Raw genomic sequence first — 13,626 nt, forward strand, 5'->3', positions numbered from 1 at the left:
GAGAGATGGGAGAGAGATGGCGGGAGAGAGAGAGAGAGGACGGGAGAGAGAGAGAAACGGCGGGAGAGAGAGAGAGATGGCGGGAGAGAGAGAGAGAAGGCGGGAGAGAGAGAGACGGCGGGAGAGAGAGAGAGACGGCGGGAGAGAGAGAGACGGCGGGAGAGAGAGAGACGGCGGGAGAGAGAGAGACGGCGGGAGAGAGAGAGACGGCGGGAGAGAGAGAGACGGCGGGAGAGATAGAGAGACGGCGGGAGAGAGAGAGAGAGACGGCGGGAGAGAGAGAGAGAGACGGCGGGAGAGAGAGAGACGGCGGGAGAGAGAGAGACGGCGGGAGAGAGAGAGAGAGACGGCGGGAGAGAGAGAGAGACAGCGGGAGAGAGAGAGACGGCGGGAGAGAGAGAGAGACGGCGGGAGAGAGAGAGAGACGGCGGGAGAGAGAGAGACAGCGGGAGAGAGAGAGAGACGGCGGGAGAGAGAGAGACGGCGGGAGAGAGAGAGAGACGGCGGGAGAGAGAGAGAGACGGCGGGAGAGAGAGAGACGGCGGGAGAGAGAGAGAGACGGCGGGAGAGAGAGAGAGACGGCGGGAGAGAGAGAGAGACGGCGGAAGAGAGAGAGACGGCGGGAGAGAGAGAGACGGCGGGAGAGAGAGAGACGGCGGGAGAGAGAGAGACGGCGGGAGAGAGAGAGACGGCGGGAGAGAGAGAGACGGCGGGAGAGAGAGAGACGGCGGGAGAGAGAGAGACGGCGGGAGAGTGAGAGACGGCGGGAGAGAGAGAGACGGCGGGAGAGAGAGAGACGGCGGGAGAGAGAGAGAGACGGCGGGAGAGAGAAAGACGGCGGGAGAGAGAAAGAGACGGCGGGAGAGAGAGAGAGAGACGGCGGGAGAGAGAGAGAGAGAGACGGCGAGAGAGAGAGAGAGAGAGAGACGGCGGGAGAGAGAGAGAGACGGCGGGAGAGAGAGAGAGACGGCGGGAGAGAGAGAGAGACGGCGGGAGAGATAGAGAGACGGCGGGAGAGAGAGAGAGAAGGCGGGAGAGAGAGAGAGACGGCGGGAGAGAGAGAGAGACGGCGGGAGAGAGAGAGACGGCGGGAGAGAGAGAGAGACGGCGGGAGAGAGAGAGAGACGGCGGGAGAGAGGGAGGCGGGAGAGAAGGAGGCGGGAGAGAGGGAGGCGGGAGAGAGAGAGGCGGGAGAGAGAGAGGCGGGAGAGTGAGAGGCGGGAGAGAGAGAGGCGGGAGAGAGAGAGGCGGGAGAGAGAGAGGCGGGTGAGAGAGAGGCGGGTGAGAGAGAGGCGGGAGAGAGAGAGGCGGGGGAGAGAGAGAGGCGGGGGAGAGAGAGAGGCGGGAGAGAGACAGGCGGGAGAGAGACAGGCGGGAGAGAGACAGGCGGGAGAGAGACAGGCGGGAGAGGGAGAGGCGGGAGAGGGAGAGGCGGGAGAGGGAGAGGCGGGAGAGGGAGAGGCGGGAGAGGGAGAGGCGGGAGAGGGAGAGGCGGGAGAGGGAGAGGCGGGAGAGGGAGAGGCGGGAGAGGGAGAGGCGGGAGAGGGAGAGGCGGGAGAGGGAGAGGCGGGAGAGGGAGAGGCGGGAGAGGGAGAGGCGGGAGAGGGAGAGGCGGGAGAGGGAGAGGCGGGAGAGGGAGAGGCGGGAGAGGGAGAGGCGGGAGAGGGAGAGGCGGGAGAGGGAGAGGCGGGAGAGGGAGAGGCGGGAGAGGGAGAGGCGGGAGAGGGAGAGGCGGGAGAGGGAGAGGCGGGAGAGGGAGAGGCGGGAGCGGGAGAGGCGGGAGCGGGAGAGGCGGGAGCGAGAGAGATGGGAGAGAGAGAGGCGGGAGAGAGAGAGGCGGGAGAGAGAGAGGCGGGAGAGAGAGAGGCGGGAGAGAGAGAGGCGGGAGAGAGAGAGGCGGAGAGAGAGAGACGGCGGGAGAGAGAGGCGGGAGAGAGAGAGGCGGGAGAGAGAGAGACGGCGGGAGAGAGAGAGACGGCGGGAGAGAGAGAGACGGCGGGAGAGAGAGAGACGGCGGGAGAGAGAGAGAGACGGCGGGAGAGAGAGAGAGACGGCGGGAGAGAGAGAGAGACGGCGGGAGAGAGAGAGAGACGGCGGGAGAGAGAGAGAGACGGCGGGAGAGAGAGAGAGACGGCGGGAGAGAGAGAGAGACGGCGGGAGAGAGAGAGAGACGGCGGGAGAGAGAGAGAGACGGCGGGAGAGAGAGAGAGACGGCGGGAGAGAGAGAGAGACGGCGGGAGAGAGAGAGACGGCGGGAGAGAGAGAGAGACGGCGGGAGAGAGAGAGACGGCGGGAGAGAGAGAGACGGCGGGAGAGAGAGAGAGACGGCGGGAGAGAGAGAGACGGCGGGAGAGAGAGAGAGACGGCGGGAGAGAGAGAGAGACGGCGGGAGAGAGAGAGAGACGGCGGGAGAGAGAGAGACGGCGGGAGAGAGAGAGACGGCGGGAGAGAGAGAGACGGCGGGAGAGAGAGAGACGGCGGGAGAGAGAGAGACGGCGGGAGAGAGAGAGACGGCGGGAGAGAGAGAGAGACGGCGGGAGAGAGAAAGAGACGGCGGGAGAGAGAGAGAGACGGCGGGAGAGAGAGAGAGAGAGAGACGGCGGGAGAGAGAGAGAGACGGCGGGAGAGAGAGAGAGACGGCGGGAGAGAGAGAGAGACGGCGGGAGAGATAGAGAGACGGCGGGAGAGATAGAGAGACGGCGGGGAGAGAGAGAGACGGCGGGGGAGAGAGAGAGACGGCGGGGTAGAGAAAGAGACGACGGGGGAGAGAGAGACGGCGGGAGAGTGAGAGAGACGGCGGGAGAGAGAGAGACGGCGGGAGAGAGAGAGAGACGGCGGGAGAGAGAGAGAGACGGCGGGAGAGAGAGAGAGACGGCGGGAGAGAGAGAGACGGCGGGAGAGTGAGAGAGACGGCGGGAGAGAGAGAGAGACGGCGGGAGAGGGAGAGAGACGGCGGGAGAGAGAGAGAGACGGCGGGAGAGAGAGAGAGACGGCGGGAGAGAGAGAGAGACGGCGGGAGAGAGAGAGGGACGGCGGGAGATAGAGAGGGACGGCGGGAGTGATAGAGAGGGACGGCGGGAGAGAGAGAGAGAGACGGCGGGAGAGAGAGAGACGGCGGGAGAGAGAGAGAGACGGCGGGAGAGAGAGAGAGAGACGGCGGGAGAGAGAGAGACGGCGGGAGAGAGAGAGACGGCGGGAGAGAGAGAGACGGCGGGAGAGAGAGAGACGGCGGGGGAGAGAGAGAGACGGCGGGGGAGAGAGAAAGACTGCGGGGGAGAGAGAGAGACGGCGGGAGAGAGAGAGAGACGGCGGGAGAGAGAGAGACGGCGGGAGAGAGAGACGGCGGGAGAGAGAGAGAGACGGCGGGAGAGAGAGAGACGGCGGGAGAGAGAGAGACGGCGGGAGAGAGAGAGACGGCGGGAGAGAGAGAGACGGCGGGAGAGAGAGAGACGGCGGGAGAGAGAGAGACGGCGGGAGAGAGAGAGAGGCGGGGGGAGAGGGAGAGAGACGGGGGGGAGAGAGACGGGGGGGAGAGAGACGGGGGGGAGAGAGACGGGGGGAGAGAGACGGGGGGAGAGAGACGGGGGGAGAGTGACGGGGGGGAGAGTGACGGGGGGGAGGGAGACTGGGGGGAGGGAGACGGGGGGGAGGGAGACGGGGGGGAGGGAGACGGGGGGGAGGGAGACGGGGGGGAGGGAGACGGGGGGGAGAGAGACGGGGGGGAGAGTGACGGGAGAGAGAGAGATAGGGAAAGGAGGGAGAAAAAGAAGGAGAGGAAGAGAGAAATGGGGTTAGAGAGAAAAGGAGGTGGAGAGAGAGAGTAAGAAACAGGAAGAAATGGGAGAGGGAGAGTGACAAGAAGAAAGAGGGAGATGGGAGCTAGAGACAGGAGAGACAGTAGAGAGAGAGATGGGAGAGAGAAAGACAGGAGAAGGAGGGAGAAAGAAGAGAAGAAGAATGAAATGGGGTGGAGAGATAGGGAGAGAGAGTGAGAGAGACAGGTGAGATCAAGAGAGACGGAGGGGAGAGAGACAATGGAGAGAGAGGGAGAATACAGGTGAGGGAGAGATGGTGGAGAGTAGAATATGGGGGACAGCTATGAGAGATTGGGGGACGGAGAGATGGGGGAGAGAGAGAAGATGGACGGGAAAAGAGATGGGGTCGGGGAAGAGATGGAGGGAGAGATGGGGAGGGAAAGAGGAAGGGGTGGTTGGGGAGAGGGGGAAGGAAAGATGGGGCAAGTGGGGAAGGGAGATGGGGATGAGAGGGGGATAGAAAGGCAGGTGTACAAGAGGGGGAGGGAGAGATGGGGGAGCCAGAGGGAAAGGGAAAGATTGGTGTGCTGAGAGGGAGGGAGAGATGGGGTGATGAGAGGGTGAGGGTTAGATGGGGCAAGGAGGGAAGGGAGAGATTGGGGTGAGGAGGGGAGAGGGAGAGAGGGAGGAACAGGGAGGGGTGAATGAGGGGGAGTGAAAGGGAGAGAGGAGGAAGGTGGGGGAGGGAGAGAGGGAGGAACAGGGAGGGGTGAATGAGGGGGAGTGAAAGGGAGAGAGGGGGAAGGTGGGGGAGGGAGAGAGGGTGGAACAGGGAGGGGTGAATGAGGGGGAGTGAAAGGGAGAGAGGGGGAAGGTGGGGGAGGCGGACGGTAGGGGGAGAGGGGAGAGAGGTTGGAGAGGAGGGGAGAGGAGAGAGTAGGATGAGGGGGAAAGGAAGAGGTGGGTGAGGGGAAAGAGGGAAGGAGAGGGAGATGGGGAGGGAGAGACAGGTGGGAGAGGGAGAAACAGTGAATTAAAGATATTTCAATGGAAGGAAATATTGAATTATTTTCATTTATCTACACACCTAACATCAGGCACCCAAAACAAATGTTCTCATTCATATTTCATGACATAGAGTAGATCACCAGGTGGATTGAGAGAAGGAGTCAAAGCTTCCTGGAAGAAAGGGAACACTCCCATTGACTCCCTGGGTATCTGGGCCACAACTGCTCAATGAGAATGCTTTCAGTTGGGATTGAAAAGCTCAAGTCCAGACATAGGGAGCCCGTAAGAGAGCCAACCTCCTCACTCCCCACCATTTGTCTCTGGATCGCTAGTCCCAACTGGAGGAGTCTGCAGCTCCCTCACCATTTCACTATTCCCTTTAATTACATTGCCTCCAAATGTACAAACAATTCCACACCCAGCACCAAACACTGTGACAATCTGTTGGTGAGAGGCCTCCAATCAGCGAAGTATCCTTCCACAACCATACTCTCCTGTCAAAAAGCCAGATCTGAACCCAACGGGCAAAGACCTATGTAACCGGACCTTCCAGTCTAATTACCCTGCTGAAGTCCAGGGGACACTTGGTCAAAGTTCGAAGCGCCAATAGTGATTTCCACCAAATCCAAAAACAAAACGTGGAATAAAAATCTGCAAAAGTAACAAGTTTTTTTCCCTTGGGTCTGAGACAGTAGTTCCACTCTGGGAAATGGTGTTAGGGCCATCCCATGTTTTAAATATATTTTAATGACCTCAGCTTGGGGAGTGCAGGCAACAATTTCTAAATTTGCAGATGACACTAAACTTGGCAGTATTGTGGCCACACTAACATATTGTTCATCTCATCCTGACTCCTGTACTTAGTGCCCTGACAAGTATGCCGGAAGCTGTCTTCATCATTCTGTCGACCTGTTTGCAGAGTAAAGATCTGCCAGAGCCCACTACTAATTCTAGGCCAGTGGTTTCCAACCAATGGGCCATGGTTTCCAGGTGGGCCATGGAGACTTCCCAACCCACAGAGGTCAGGGTGGGTCTGAGGTCATGTCTCAGTCCTCCTGGGTGACCATAGGTGGGGTGACGAGCAATCTGCCATTGATGTCAATGAGGTCATCTGGCCACCTCTCAATATCAGACCTCCACACAAGACAGAATCAGACTGATTTTCTGACTTCTTCCTGTTCTTCACTTCAGTCAAGATTCAAGAGTCCCCTGTTTATAAAGTGAAACACAGGATATATTTCCCCTCTAAAATTGGATATAAATTATTTTTGCAAAAATTTTCATCGAAGATTTTCCCTGGGCAAATTGCTTGACTGTAGGATATGTTATGTGGCTATTGTGAGCAAATGAATAACCTTGAATGAAACCGCATTGAGGTGGAGGCAGATCTCAGGTGGGCTCTATCTATAATAGAACTAAGGATGTGGAAACTGGTGAAGAAAATTCAGGAACAGGGGTCTCATTAAAACGGCTTGAACTTTGATTTTCATTGGGAATTTTTATGTTCAGTGTATGCTAATAAAATACTTTAAATTAGATAAGGATGTGTTTGTACAGTGTTGCCTTTGACTTGAAAATATTGCTCAGTCATTATAAATAGTGGGCCATGGCATGTTAGGCTGGAAGCCAGGTGAGCCTTAGACCGAAGAAGGTTGAGAACCAGTATTCTAGGGCTTGCAACTCTGGTTCAATACATTGCTTCATGATGTTCCCCCTCTATCTTAAAACCGATACTTTTTGGTTGTCTTACATCACCATTCTTGAGCCAGTCTGAAAATGAATGGATTTTTCTTTACTTGATGAGCTGAGGAGAGAGAGTCAGGATTCATCTAATCAGCTACTCAAGTCAGGTTCAAGTTTATTATCATTTCACTCACTGATTGATGAAGCAATGAAACAACATTTCTCCAGACCACAATGTGTACATGACACACACAGACAGTCTGTTTACATTTCTTTATTTGTTTACATGTGTATGTTGAGTCGGTTTCTTTTTTTGCACTGCCAATAATTCTGCCTCACAGAAAAAAGAATCTCAAGGATGTATGTGATGGTCATTGATGCACCCTGACAATAAATCTGAAATGTGAAATATTTTGGAATATTTTTAATCTATTTTGGAATAGATCTGTATTCATGGATGTTCTTAATCAGGTAACTCAGGAACAAGCTTTACCAGACTCCTGTTTGAGTGCAATATTAACAGTTATACCAAAAAAAGACAGAGACCCTTTGAAGGTTTCTTCTTATTGACCAATTTCTTTATTAAATGTGAATTATACAATAATAGCGAAATTATTAGCAAATAGATAAGCAAAGTATTTACCACAATTAGTACATTCTGACCAGGCTGGTTTTATTAAAGATAGGTATGCTTCAGATAATATTCTTAGAGTGGTTTCATTGATCAATGCTTCACATCAGCAATCCAACCTACCAATGGTATAATCATTAGATGCTGAAAAAGCTTTTGATAGGGTCGAATGGAATTTTTTATTTAAAGTTTTGGAGAAATATAAATTTGGACCCTTATTTATTGGTTGGGTGAAGGCATTATATAACAATCCTGTAGCAAGGATGGCGACAAATGGTCAACCTTTTTTAAATTAACACTTTCAATTCGTCAAGGTTGTCCTTTGTTGCCAGCCCTCTTTGCTGTTAGCTCAGGATATCAGGCAGAATGAGAATATTACAGGTATAAGGATTGGACAGGATGAATATAAGATTAATTTATTTGCTGATGATGTTTTGATATAAGTGAATTGAGATAAAAGTGAAATACTACCAATTTCTGAAGGAAATTACAATCAATCTAGATAAATTAGTAAATTTCGATGAACTGATAAAATTAAGTACTTAAGGATAATGATAGATGTACATTTTCAATCATTGTATAATTTAAATTATGTACCATTAATGAGAAAGATTAAAGCGGATTTGATTAAATGGAAAGATCTACCTTTAACTTTAATAGGTCGAGTAAATTGTATAAAGATGAATATTTTTCTGCGAATTCAATATTTGTTTCAATCAATTCCTTGTTCTCTTCAGAAATATTTTTTTCAAGATTGAAATAAAGTCGTTCGAGAATTTTTATGAAAAGGAAAATTAGCAAGAGTAGCGATGCATAAATTGATCTGGCAGTATGCTTTGGGAGGTTTCTAATTACCTAATTTTTCAAATTATTATGAAGTAGCTCAATTAAGATTTATTAATTGTATGTTAGATGTTTCAAACCCTCCTAGCTGGGCTAGGGTGGAATTGGCTGCGATATTGGAACCTTGTCCTCATCAGTTTGTATTTAAATGGAATACTGTCTTACTACAGAAATATAATGTACCAATTTTGAAACATTTATTAGAAATTTGGACTCAAAGGAATTTATTAATAGGATGAAAAGATAGTTTATCAGTTGAAACCCCAATATATCAAAATTTTGTTTGAGCAGTCTGATTTCTCGCCTTTGTTTTTGTACAGGGTGATGATGGTGGCATCACGAAGATCCTGAGGCAGTTTACCTTGGTCCCAACAAAGCTTGAAAAACTCATGCAGTTTGGCATGCAGAGTTTTGCCGCCAGCCTTCCAGACTTCTGGGGGGATTCCATCCATACCTGCTGCTTTGCCACTTTTCAGTTGTTCGATTGCCTTATATGTCTCATCCAGGGTGGGAACCTCATCCAGCTCTAGCCTTAGGGGCTGTTGAGGGAGCTGGAACTACAGGGGAATCACGTTGCTCTCCATTGCAGGCAAAATCTTCGCTAGGATTCTACTAAATAGAATAATACCTAGTGTCGCTGAGAATATTCTCCCAGAATCACAGTGCGGCTTTCGCGCTAACAGAGGAACCACTGACATGGTCTTTGCCCTCAGACAGCTCCAAGAAAAGTGTAGAGAACAAAACAAAGGACTCTACATCACCTTTGTTGACCTCACCAAAGCCTTCGACACCGTGAGCAGGAAAGGGCTTTGGCAAATACTAGAGCGCATCGGATGTCCCCCAAAGTTCCTCAACATGATTATCCAACTGCACGAAAACCAACAAGGTCGGGTCAGATACAGCAATGAGCTCTCTGAACCCTTCTCCATTAACAATGGCGTGAAGCAAGGCTGTGTTCTCGCACCAACCCTCTTTTCAATCTTCTTCAGCATGATGCTGAACCAAGCCATGAAAGACCCCAACAATGAAGACGCTGTTTACATCCGGTACCGCACGGATGGCAGTCTCTTCAATCTGAGGCGCCTGCAAGCTCACACCAAGACACAAGAGAAACTTGTCCGTGAACTACTCTTTGCAGATGATGCCGCTTTAGTTGCCCATTCAGAGCCAGCTCTTCAGCGCTTGACGTCCTGCTTTGCGGAAACTGCCAAAATGTTTGGCCTGGAAGTCAGCCTGAAGAAAACTGAGGTCCTCCATCAGCCAGCTCCCCACCATGACTACCAGCCCCCCCACATCTCCATCGGGCACACAAAACTCAAAACGGTCAACCAGTTTACCTATCTCGGCTGCACCATTTCATCAGATGCAAGGATCGACAATGAGATAGACAACAGACTCGCCAAGGCAAATAGCGCCTTTGGAAGACTACACAAAAGAGTCTGGAAAAACAACCAACTGAAAAACCTCACAAAGATAAGCGTATACAGAGCCGTTGTCATACCCACACTCCTGTTCGGCTCCGAATCATGGGTCCTCTACCGGCACCACCTACGGCTCCTAGAACGCTTCCACCAGCGTTGTCTCCGCTCCATCCTCAACATCCATTGGAGCGCTCACACCCCTAACGTCGAGGTACTCGAGATGGCAGAGGTCGACAGCATCGAGTCCACGCTGCTGAAGATCCAGCTGCGCTGGATGGGTCACGTCTCCAGAATGGAGGACCATCGCCTTCCCAAGATCGTATTATATGGCGAGCTCTCCACTGGCCACCGTGACAGAGGTGCACCAAAGAAAAGGTACAAGGACTGCCTAAAGAAATCTCTTGGTGCCTGCCACATTGACCACCGCCAGTGGGCTGATAACGCCTCAAACCGTGCATCTTGGCGCCTCACAGTTTGGCGGGCAGCAGCCTCCTTTGAAGAAGACCGCAGAGCCCACCTCACTGACAAAAGGCAAAGGAGGAAAAACCCAACACCCAACCCCAACCAACCAATTTTCCCTTGCAACCGCTGCAATCGTGTCTGCCTGTCCCGCATCGGACTGGTCAGCCACAAACGAGCCTGCAGCTGACGTGGACTTTTTACCCCCTCCATAAATCTTCGTCCGCGAAGCCAAGCCAAAGAAAAGATATCAAAATAAATTGATTCCTTTTTCATTGAATAATAGAGTTTTAGAAGATTGGTGGATTAAAGGAATAAAAAGATTGTAGGAAAGTTTTGAAGAAGGTGAATTTTTATCATTTAATCAGCTTAAAGAGAAATTTGGGATTTTAGAGATTTCTCTGTTTGTTTATTATCAAATGAGGGCATTAGTGAAAGATAATTTTGGAAGAGAAATGAAAATTTCTAAGTTAACTAAATTTGAATTTATGGTTTCATATTTTTCAGATAAAGGTTTTATATCAAAAATGTATGCATTATTACAAGATACAATGGTTAAAAAAAAGATACACCTAGAATTAAATGGGAGCATGATTTAAGTTGTGAGATGAGTCCGGTGGATTGGGAAAATATGTGTTATGATGGGATGACTAAATTAATTAATGTAAGATATACTATGGTTAATTATAAATTTTTGCATCAGTTACATTTAACCCCTGAAAAATTGAAAAAATATGGGTTTAGTAATTCAGATCTGTGTTTCAGGTGTGGATTATGTGTTGGAACATTTCTACATTCTGGTTGGTTTTGTGATAAAGTTCATCCTTTTCTGGTTTAAAATTAGGATTTTTCTTCAAAGTTTGTTTAAAATTCAATTTCATTTAAATCCAAAAAATATTTTTGTTCGGTTATTTTACTCCGTTAGTGGACTTGGGGTTGGGTTATTTTACTCCGTTAGTGGACTTGGGGTTGGGTTATTTTACTCCGTTAGTGGACTTGGGATTGGGTTATTTTACTCCGTTAGTGGACTTGGGGTTGGGTTATTTTACTCCGTTAGTGGACTTGGGGTTGGGTTATTTTACTCCGTTAGTGGACTTGGGGTTGGATAAGTCTCAGACAGCGTTTACTCGTCTAACATTGACAGTTGCTCGTAAATGTATTGCTATGTCTTGGAAAAATGAAGCGGAGTTAAATGTAATTCGATGGCATCAAGAGTTGAAGTCGTGTATCTATATGGAGAAAATAACATAATTGACATAATAATGATTTTTTTTTTGTTAAGATGTGGACACCAAATCTGAAGAATATGAATTTAGTAATGTTGTAAATTACTGAATGTTTTTGTATATTTTTAATGCTTCTCTTTAGGGATCTGTTGTGGGAGGGGGGAAGGAATGGATTTGTTTTACTGTTCTATTATTAGACTACTTATTCTGTAAATCTCTGTTTATTTTTGAAAAAGTAGTAAATAAAGTTTTAAAAAAAGGATGTATATGATGTCATTGATGTACTCTGACAATAAATCTGAAATGTGAAATATTTTGGAATATTTTACTTTTTTTTACAACCAATAAGCAGGAGGTGACTGAAGGAAATTCTTCTTTGGGTTGGCTTCGCGGACGAAGATTTATGGAGGTGTATGTCCACGTCTGCTGCAGGCTCGTTGGTGACTGACAAGTCCGATGTGGGACAGGCAGGCACGGTTGCAGTGGTTGCAAGGGAAAATTGATTGGTTGGGGTTGGGTGTTGGGTTTTTCCTCCTTTGTCTTTTGTCAGTGAGGTGGGCTCTGTGGTCTTCTTCAAAGGAGGTTGCTGCCGGCCAAACTGTGAGGCTCCAAGATGCACGATTGGAGGCGATATCAGCCCACTGGCGGTGGTCAATATGGCAGGTACCAAGAGATTTCTTTAAGCAGTCCTTGTACCTCTTCTTTGATGCACTCTGTGGCCAGTGGAGAGCTCGCCATATAACATGATCTTGGGAAGGCGATGGTCCTCCATTCTGGAGATGTGACCCACCCAGCGCAGTTGGGTCTTAAGCAGCATGGATTCGATGCTTGCGGACTCTGTCAGCTCGAGTACTTCGATGTTGGTGATGAAGTTATTCCAATGAATGTTGAAGATGGAGCAGAGACAGCGTTGATGGAAGCATTCTAGGAGCCGTAGGTGATGCCAGTAAAGGACACATGATTCAGAGCTGAACAGGAGCGTGGGTATGACAACGGCTCTGTACACATTAATCTTTGTGTGTTTCTTCAGGTGGTTGTTTTTCCAGACTCTTTTTTTGTAGTCTTCCAAAGGTGCTATTTGACTTGGCGAGTCTGTTATCTATCTCATTGTCGATCCTTGCATCAGATGAAATGGTGCAGCCGAGGTAGGTAAACTGGTTGACCGTTTTGAGTTCTGTGTGCCCGATGGAGATGTGGGGGGGCTGGTAGTCATGGTGGGGAGCTAGCTGACGGAGGACCTCAGTTTTCTTCAGGCTGACTTCCAGGCCAAACATTTTGGCAATTTCCGCAAAACAGGACGTCATGCGCTTGAGAGCTGGCTCTGAATGGGCAACTAAAGTGGCATCATCTGCAAAGAGTAGTTCACGGACAAGTTGCTCTTGTGTCTTGGTGTGAGCTTGCAGGCGCCTCAGATTGAAGAGACTGCCATCGTGCGGTACCGGATGTAAACAGCATCTTCATTGTTGAGGTCTTTCATGGCTTGTTTCAGCATCATGCTGAAGAAGATAGTAAAGAGGGTTGGTGCGAGGACGCAGCCTTGCTTTACGCCGTTGTCAATGGAGAAGGGTTTGGAGAGCTCATTGCTGTATCTGACCTGACCTTGTTGGTTTTCAGCAGTTGGATCACCATGCTGAGGAACTTGGGGGGGGCATCCGAGGTGCTCTAGTATTTGTCAAAGCCCTTTCCTGCTCACGGTGTCAAAGGCTTTGGTGAGGTCAACAAAGGTGATGTAGAGTCCTTTGTTTTGTTCTCTGCACTTTTGTTGGAGCTGTCTGAGGGCAAAGACCACGTCAGTAGTTCCTCTGTTTGCGCGAAAGCCACACTGTGATTCTGGGAGGACATTTTCAGCGACACTAGGTATTAGTCTATTAAGGAGAATCCTAGTGAAGATTTTGCCTGCAATGGAGAGCAGCGTGATTCCCCTGTAGTTTGAGCAGTCTGATTTCTCGCCTTTGTTTTTGTACAGGGTGATGATGATGGTATCATGAAGGTCCTGAGGCAGCTTTCCTTGGTCCCAGCAGAGGATGAAAAGCTCATGCTCTGACACTGACACTAAATGTACAATATAAAGTGGTGGTGGTGGTTCTTCTCCACTTGCTATGTTTTCTTGCAAAAGGTTGGAAGTGAACTATCCTTGTTAATGTGTATTTCTCCCATACATTATTTGAATCTCATTTTAATTTTTCTAGGGGATCAATTTCAAATTTGTGGTGGACTCTTTCCTATAGTTACATGCGGGGAAAAGTATGAAGTATGTAGAACCAACTTTGGACTGAAGCTGGGAAAAATGAGAGATTTTTCAAATAAGTTTTGTTACTCTGGACAGGGCTTTGAACACTCAAATTTCAGTTTGAAATAGTTTGTCAAGATTCTCCAAGTGAAAGTAGAAAGCACGTTTTGAAATTTGTCTTGGTTAGGGAAGGGGTGCAAGTAGATTCAAATTTCAAGTGTTCTATGACAATTAAATGGTGAAATATTCATTTTTCCACATTCTTTGCATGTTGGTTTGAAATTTCAAAGGAATAATATAGAATCATTTTATTTGAGGAAACGTCACATCTTTGGTAAGGTCAACTTGCATTTACCGTCCCTAATTGCCC

At 49.4% G+C, this 13,626-nt stretch overlaps 1 protein-coding gene across 6 annotated transcripts in view; it reads left to right on the forward strand.

Annotated features, from left to right (window-relative positions):
• LOC138757784 (netrin receptor UNC5C-like) overlaps positions 1–13,626 on the forward strand; it is a 369,257-nt gene that overhangs the window by 21,106 nt on the left and 334,525 nt on the right. The window lies entirely within an intron of this gene.

The sequence above is a fragment of the Narcine bancroftii genome, chromosome 3 (genome assembly GCF_036971445.1).
Source record: "Narcine bancroftii isolate sNarBan1 chromosome 3, sNarBan1.hap1, whole genome shotgun sequence".
Taxonomy (NCBI): Eukaryota; Metazoa; Chordata; class Chondrichthyes; order Torpediniformes; family Narcinidae; genus Narcine; species Narcine bancroftii.